The following is a 9,461-nucleotide window of genomic DNA, read 5'->3' as shown; positions in this document are numbered from 1 at the left end:
TGCTGAACTCAGCATAAGAAGGACACCCAAATCTGTTGGGCGTTAAAATGCAGGTCTAGTATTTCAATGCGATAGTTGTTCCCTAAAAAGATACTATTCAAATGCGAAATATCACACACACACACACACACACACACACACACACACACACACACACACACACACACACACACACACACACACACACACACACACACACACACACACACAAATACATATTTCATATATATATATATATATATATATATATATATATATATATGAATGATGTGAATAATAATACATTTATAAATAAAATATTTGTAAATAAATTACATTAAAAAAATCTACATACCTTTCTTAACTGGCTGAAGTTTCAAACTGCCTAATAATTCAGCACTTTTACTTTGTAACTAACTACAAAAAAGACAACCTACGTGAAAGACAAACGGACCATTGACCACTAGATGGTGCCATGGAATTAAACAACACGATTTGTGTGTTCTCAATGATAAAGGTATAGATATTATGATACACCCCATACAAACTGGACTTTACTTCCGTTAACAGTTCGTTGGCATGTTTGCTAGTCTAAAAGCACTTACTCCATCATGTTCACTATGATTCTTATATATATATATATATATATATACATACATCAAGCGTATATATACATACATCAAGCGACACCTCTGGAAGATTGCTTGAATGCTTTTACTAAACCTTGTTGTTTAATTTATGTAGCTATCGCCTTAGAGCACAATCTGTCATTCATTCAAACCGGTAGAGGTGTGTCAAAATAAAAACAAGCTGGTAATCTCAAAGCTATTTACCTTCTGCTGTTCGTACCCTTGCGCTTGGGTAGGACACTAATATAAGCCTTCAGTTTGGCAACTGAAACAGCAATTATCTAAATCAGCCCTCACCACTTCTCTCCTGCTTGTCTTATCCTTCCTAAACCTCCCAAATTACACATCGACGGCACGAGAAGACCGTGCCATCAGCATTAAGATGGAAATGACATGACTGGCATCTGCAGCTCCCATAATCACGGGAGATATGATGGATGCGTATTACTGCCGCTCAAAAGAGGCGGGCAAAGCGCATTCAAGAATGGCAATTACAGTTTTCCCCCAAGAAAATCACCCAGATGGAGCCAAAATATGCAAAAAATTGTGTAACCATTAACGCTTCTCTTCTGAATTTTGTCTGAAATGGGCATTACAATATAGTGAGGCGTGCACCTCCGTTTTAAACGCTTCAGAGTCATTCTGCAATGCCGAATGAGGTCATGGCTGTCGCTTAAAATGCTGTTTTGATGCTTATGTGGCTCATTCTTCGCCGATGTTTGTGTAATGAAGCTTGCGATGACATTATAAGTGGTGTGTGTGAGCAAGACTAGCAGTAACTGAGCGAGGCCAAGGTTGGGGGTTGTGTTGTGTGCTCTTTTCAAGAGCTTGAAAGAGCGTGTGTTTTTTTTTTTTAAAGATATGTGTAGTTTTCTTCCACACAGTAGGTCAGGAAGTCCTCGCTAGTAGCTCGAGTCAAGGTCCACGAGGCCTCGCAAATCTACCAAAGTGCCAAATATAAAATCTTTTTATGAGCTCAGTCAGGTAAAGTATCAGGGCTTTTTCTCGTTGGCAAGCGGTTTTATGGAGATGCTGAGTGCTTTATCAGAATGCATTTTCGCCGACTCCCTGTAAGTGCCTTCTTTCGCGGAGTAATTGGCAAGTTCTCTGTAAATTAGATTTATGGACTTTTATGGAGTAAATTACATTTAAAGAGTGCCATTCAATAATGCCCATGGTATGATATAGTTAGATCGTGCCTCTCCCACAACAGTATGTCTTTAAGAAGATGTATCACGTATAGTTTTATTTTACAAGGCTTTAGAACCTATCACTTATGAGCCGACAACTCTTAGTGGTACCCACAACAAAACCGCTACTAAGTACAGAGATGAAAAAAATATATTGCTGTTATTTATAAATATATAACCATTAGACCTTTCTGAGTGTCTGCAAATCCATCAAGCTCTTATCCCAAATTGGTTCAGAATCCCTTAACCTCCAGTGCCCCGCACAGCTTGTTAGGCTGCAATCGTCATAGCCAAACACCTCTAGAGCCCCTACCTGACTATTACCCTCGAAGTCTCAGGAGAGCTGGGCTGCTTTTTAAGATGGATTTTAAAAAGCGATGAGTACATCCTGTGGGACATTGGGCCGCATGACTCAAATGATTAATTGTACATCTGGGCTGTGTTCCACTCATCATGCCCCCTTGAGCTCGCTCTAGAGTACCTGTTTACTGCCTGTGGCACGACCCTGTAAAACTTCAGAGTCCTCTAATATTTTCCTCGCTGTCTTCTCTCTTGTTTTCCTCTCTCATGTCTTATGAAGAGACCCTTTTTAACCTGTCGTGGCACATCAAATAAGACGTTCATTATTGATCAATAATCTGCCCTTTGCCTCCCAAGTCATTGTGCATCTACAGTATACGTCTAATAAAAGTGGTATACGTTATTAATATTTCACTTAACCCATTCAACAACCGTATTTTTGTATGGAGCATTTGATCAATGTTGCATACAGTCTTAAAAATAAAGGTTATTTATTGGCATCGATGATTCCGTGAAGATGATTTAACATCTGTGGAACTTTTGCATCCCACTTTTTTTTTCTTTTTCTTTTTTGTGGTAAAAGTTCTTTGTGGGACGCCAAATGGTTCTTCTATGGTTCTTCTTTAGTGTATGGGTAAAAAAAATATAATAATATTTTGGATAGATAGATAGATAGATAGATAGATAGATAGATAGATAGATAGATAGATAGATAGATAGATAGATAGATAGATAGATAGATAGATAGATAGATAGATAGATTGATTGATTGATTGATTGATTGATTGATTGATTGATTGGATGTTTAATTGTGCATGCTCATTTACCATATTTTTTTTTTTACACTTAACTTAAAGGGATAGTCACCATCAAGTTGTTCCAAACCTGTCTAAAGGAAGATGTTCTGAAAAATGTTTGTTACCAAACAGTTGATGGGTACCATTGATTTACATAGTATTTAATTATTTTATTTTATTCCATACTATGTAAGTCAATGGTGCCCCACAACCTGTTTGTGGGGAAATTGGGTCCCCCCAAATATTCTTCAAAATATCTGTTTTGTGTGTTCAACAGAAGAAGAAGAAGAAGAAGAAAAAAAATCATACAGGTAAGGTTTGGAACAACTTGAGGAGTAAAAGATATAATAATGCTGTTACAGTGCACAAGCTATTTGTCCCAATTTTATCATACTTTTATGGCGCTTTTATGTCCTTTTTGATTCTTGACATCTCCAGTCCCTTGCTTGTAAAGGAGCAACCTTCGTACAATGATTTGTAAAAGAGTACCTTCTTCAGAATTTATTATTTTGTTTTCCATGGAGACTGGATTAAGGGTTAGGAATGACACGATGGTGAGTAACAAATGATAAAATTGTCCTTTTGAGTGAACTATTATATGAAAAGCATCTGTGAAAAGTTGGGTCTCTCTAGCTATAGGGAAATAGTTGCATCTATTATTTGTACTGTACATTAAAAGATTGTGATGCCTAAATTTACTAGCATTTAAATAACATATAATTTTTTTGTTGTGTTATTTTCATTTATTTTGACCAAGCAATAAAGCAGGGAATAAATTTAATTTAGTCTAAAAAAGATGGAATTTCTATTGTGATCATGGCTATATCAATTCATCAAACGATGGAGGATAAGCAGGAATATCCAGCAGTGGTGAAGTGATGCAGTACTGCCCCAGTAAAGTATGCTAGATCACGGTTGGCCTCTGACCTGATTTCCAGGTGTTTACCTGAATTCCTTTAGTGAATTGTCTGTGTAAATAATACATCCTATCAGTGTGCACAAATCATTCTTAGCAAATTCTCCAAAGAATAAAGAAGTATGTTTTTTTTTTTTTTTTTTGGTCACTGTACTTTCTTTTTTATCTTTTTTTCTGGCATAGTGCACCATGTGAAGGACGCACATCTTTACTATGGATAACTTCTTTCTGGAAATATGATTTGCATTTGTCGGTGAGTAAACTTTTAAAACATTTTGAGTCAAAAATAAATAAATAATGCTTTGTATGTTATGAGGAATAGCTTAAATGTGTTTGTTGTCTAGAAGCAACATCGTGCCACAGTGAAATGGATGAGGTGAAGTAGACATGGTTGCAGTCTTTAGAATCATTCTGTCGGTTAGTTATGCTCATGTTTAGTGTAATATAAATATGCAAAATAATGGCATTATTCTTCTCTATTTTTAACACTTTTAGTAATTTTACATCAATGTCACTGAAAATGTTAAAATAAATGCAATCCTTTTTTAATTAATTTATTTATTTTCTTTGTTGTCCAGGTAAGGTTCCCTCCAAATTATTATTGTTATTTGAATTTTGCCTTTACTTCTAGTTATATATTTTTTTTTATGCCAAGATGTGTCAATAAATGTAAAGATTTTCAGTGAATATAATGCATTTACACCAATTTGATATACTTTATAATGCTTTTTATGTCCTTTTTGATTATTGACAGCTCCAGTCCTATTTTAATTCCATGGCAAGGAGTGACTTTCGTTAAAAACAAATAGTATTGGCTGTCCTACAGTTTAAGAGCATCATGAGTTTAAAAAAAAAAAGAAGACAAAATTGGGTTATACTTTATTTTAAAGAGTCACTGTTACAGTGTAGTTATATATTTAGATACTGAGTAATATTAATAACATAACAACATATACTTACTATAGGGTTAGGGTAGAATGAGGGTTTGTTTGAGGGTTAGTTGCATGTAATTATGCATAAGTTTATGAAAAGTTGAGAATGAAAAGAGGATAGAGTTTTTTTATTTTATTTTTTATTTATAAATGCAGTGCCACATTTAATACCATCTACATGTATATTAAGGGCACTGGGCATTGCAAATATTTTTGAAATCGTGCTTAATATTTTCTAAACAAGTATTTATTTCCAGTTTAATTTTCTGATTTCCCATGGGCCCCCCCTCACTGGTTCTTGGTCCCCCCTGTTAGTGCGCTCGCATATGTGAAACCTAACCAAAACTAACCGAATGTATACAATGTATCAAAACATGACCTTTGGTAATGTGCCAGTGTTGCCAGATTAGAAATGTCGAAGTATCGTACCAAAACCTCAAAATTATCGTTTTTTGAGAAAGATTATCGTACACGAACCAAACGCATAAAATATAGCTATTTTCCAACAATTTTATTTTCCAAATAATTTTACTGCCAATTTAAACAGGCTGTATAATACGCTCACACTCACTGGAGGAAGTTTTTAACTTTTTTTTGCCAAAGTGCAAAAGATATGCCGACAGTCCACATTTTGAACTAGACCATAATTAAACTATGATACAGAGAGAAACTGATACACTGTCCTCACCTTCCCTTTCTGAACTTTTTGAAGTGCCCTTTTTTGGCACTTTACTGCTTCGTTTTTTTAAACTGAACTGTCTTCTTCGGCAAAACTGTAGTGTAGTGTTGACGTGCGAGCTATGTGTGTGTGTGTGTGTGTGTGTATACGTGCTTGCGTGCAGGCCTGCGAAATGATTCGGGGTCAGAGAGAGAAGCGGTAGGATGTGTGTTTGGACGAACGACTGAAAACTCTGAAATTATCGTACATTATGGGATTTTTTTCATTATTGATCGTACATCGTACAGAGGTCAAAATTATCGTACAAATACGATAATTATCGTACATCTGGCAACACTGTAATGTACTGCATGTACTTAATATAGGGTTAGGATTAGGGTTTAATTTGATTCAGGGTTAGTTGCATGTAATTATGCATAAATTATAGTTATTACTATAGTAACTGCATTTAACATATGTAACAATGGCACTGTAAAATAAATTGTTTTTAATTTCATTGTAATCATTGTAATTTTAGCTGTTAGGAAAATCATTGAAAGTTCTGTGAGAAGTTGGGTCTCTTTAAAATAGTAAAATAGTCACATTCAGCAGAATAATCGCATTCAGTGCTGCAAAGTCCAAAAGAAAAGGAGTCTCAGAGCCTGAAGCCTCGAGAAGAAATACCAGCTGCGAATGTTAAACGCTGATGCAACTGTTTTAAGACGCACACAATATCAAAGAGATACATGACAATCGATCTCTTTTTAGCCTGCTGGGTCACCGTCACACACCTGCTGTTTCACACGCGTTCATTGACGTGACTTTGATAAGAAGGCTGACGCTACTGAATCAGGTAACAGCGGAGGGAAGGTGTTCACATATTTCTGTCCTTGCTGACTTAACAAGTTACAGTAGAACTCTAAAATGGCCTCCGGTAATAAGAAACCTACATCAAATCTAATCCTCCCATCAGCTTACCGAGTTTGGGATCCCTGCTGTAATTGACAGCTTATTGAAGACGGTTGATGCTCCGCCAGCAGTTAACTCTCAGACCGCCACCAAGACATAAATGAAACGACTTTCATGTGTTATTCTTTATGATGTGCGTCTAGTTTACGATGAAAAAAATGACAATATACGATCGTGTTAGCGTCATCTCTCTGATCGCTCTCTTTCATCGGAATGATTGATGTGTGTGAGCATCTTTCATGCCACGTTGCTGCAGCAACCATGCGGTGTCCCTCCGGACTGGAGGCGTTTCCCACAGTTCATTGCAGTCCATGGGTCACTGGTCTCTCCAAATAGCTCTCCGTATGACGCCCGGTCCCCTACTCCGTCTAAATGCTGTGATTAAACTGTTTCCACCACAACAAGAAGTCAAGCCTCACGTCAAGCTTCACCCCGTTGGTGGTGAATATGCGTCGAATTCAAAAAGTCGTGACTTTGACAAACATTTCCGTGCTGCAGCAACCTAATGGAAGCGTTGTGCCTAGCATTTTTCTCTTTTGATTGAAAAATTAATGACAGCTCCACATGTGTTTTAGAGGCTTTTAATGTGACACTGTCTGCTGCTCAATATCATTAAGGCTCATTTGAAACGTTATCGAAGACAAATGATCTCAATTAGATTGAAAATTTACTATGGCAGAACTTTCCCTGTTGTCATTATGTTAAAATGGTCTCCGGTCGTATTCAGGCAGTAGACTGTTTGATGATTAGGGCTTCATGAGAAATAGACACGGTCTACGTGAGCGGAGAGTAACATTCTTACATCCATTATAAGCACATTACCTCCGAGCGCTGCGAAAAATGCCCGCACCTCTTTTGAAAGATAAGGGCATGAGGAGGAGGAGAGGATCTGGCTTGGTCATTTCAGATTTTAACGACACATTTCTGGCAGCGGGTTGCCCGATAGCTTCAGACCCTTCTTAGATCATCAGGAAGGGGTAATCTGCAGTGACAGCTCAACTGGTCTCGGTTCACCTTGACCTCAGGTTTAATTTACAGATATAGTTGTATCAGGTCGCCGTGTGCCCTTTTAACAGTGCAAAATACAGTTCAACAGCACAGCCGGACGCACTAACAAACCCTCCAGGTGCGACAGTCCTTCTGTGACTCATTGGTCATATTCAGATGTCGTGCGAGAGGGTCACGCATGCTGTGATTTTTAATTCGGATATATGGCTGCTGCAGTATCCAATTACTTCCTCATTATAAATGGTCTACTTTTCGCTGTATTAAAATGGAGAATTATTTGGCTGGCGAATTAAATCTGCATTGATATTTGAATTAATATTACATTGTCAGATTACAATGGCATCATTCGATTTGATTAAATGGCCTCCATTAGTGTGAATGTTTTTTTTTAAGCCTTCTTCCCTTTTCATTGGTTAAGAACCACACCGATACATTCAATTCAGAGATGTGCAATGGGGTTAATAGTTAGATAAGGCTCAATGATTGCAGTAATGAGTTAGAGATCTCAAAGAGGGATACTGGGGATGGGGAGACCGAGGCATGTTGTCACTTTTTACTTAAGGTAAATTTATATCCACCCATTCCATCCATGCAAAATTGAAATGAATGTTGTAATTGTAACAATCTTTATGTTATGTAAACTGCAAGAAACATGATATTTATTTATGATAAGTGCGTACTTACGAAAGAAAAGAAACAACGCAAAGTAAGATTTAAATTGTATCTATTACAATGAGACAGTATATTTCATTATGTTTATCCTTCAGGCGTTTCTCTGATTGATCTGCATGCTGTACGTGGGAGAACATGTGGGAGAGAGATGATATTCTATACAATAGATAAGTGGCTCCTTCTGTGAAATGGCAAGATTTTGCATTTGCTGTAACGCTCAACGTTCAGCTATGACTGCTGGGAGATTATGTTTTTTTAGAGACTGCAGAAACAAGAACCCTTCTGAGCTAAAATGGAAGTCTACGTGGTAGCTTTGCAGAGAAAATATCTTCACAAATTGCAGGTCAGGAGCTATTGATCAAATGAAAAGTGGATCTCATTTAGTGATATCCACACTTTTGATGCATTACTGTAAGTAGAGTGAGGGTAGATTTACATTGTTGGCTCAGATTGAGTTGTGGAGTGAGTGTTGGAGGAAAATGATTATCCCCTCTTCTGCCTCACTGTGAAATCTATATATGTGAGATGGCCTGTGTTTCACAGTAGTAAAAATATGCCTCTGCACACCTGCACAAAAGAAATCTCAGCTGAACCACACCTCCGTCCATGGATATTTTAAAGGGTCCATCATTTCAACCCGTTCTCATACCCAAATCGTCACTTTTTCGTCACTTTCAACCATGCTTCAATATCCGACGCACAAAGCACCCTTTAGCGTCCATATGAGACGCATAACCCTACCACATACCTAAACCTACCCATAACCGAAGCGTCACATATGGACGCTAAAGGGTGCTTTGTGCGTCGGATATTGAAGCATGGTTGAAAGTGACGAAAAAGTGACGATTTGGGGTGAGAATGTGTTGATCATTTAATATAAAAATACAACAGTGCCCAAAGGACCAAAAGTTACTATTTATGCATTCTGCATTGGATATAAAATGCTACACACCCCTGTTAAAAAAGCTGCTTTTGTAGTGTAAAAAAAAACAAGGATAAATCGTGTTAGATCTTTTACACGTTTAATATAAATTTACAACCTATGCAATGCCACTAAAAAGTATACAGTGCACTATGTGCCATTCAATATGTAGAAAATAGTAAATGTGTGTTTATTTATATTTGTAATTAAATAATCAAAATGAAAATACATAACCAATAATAAAATAATTATGTAAACATGTATTTATTTTAGTTGTTTTTATTATTTAAATTAGTATTATTTATTTCACGGTTTGGTTATTTTATATGTAACGACCTTTAGAATGGGAATGTTTTTGTGTTGCGGTTAAAGGGAAATTGCTCTTTTGAACCTATCAAGGATTGGTCCATGAGCAATTACCATTGTGCCCTTGATCAAGGCATCTAACCCCCGGACGCTTCAGGGGTCTGTCCGTGTAATTAGTCCACT

The sequence above is a fragment of the Leuciscus leuciscus genome, assembly GCF_965113295.1.
Source record: "Leuciscus leuciscus genome assembly, chromosome: 21".
Taxonomy (NCBI): Eukaryota; Metazoa; Chordata; class Actinopteri; order Cypriniformes; family Leuciscidae; genus Leuciscus; species Leuciscus leuciscus.
Note: the sequence above shows the minus strand (reverse complement) of the source record.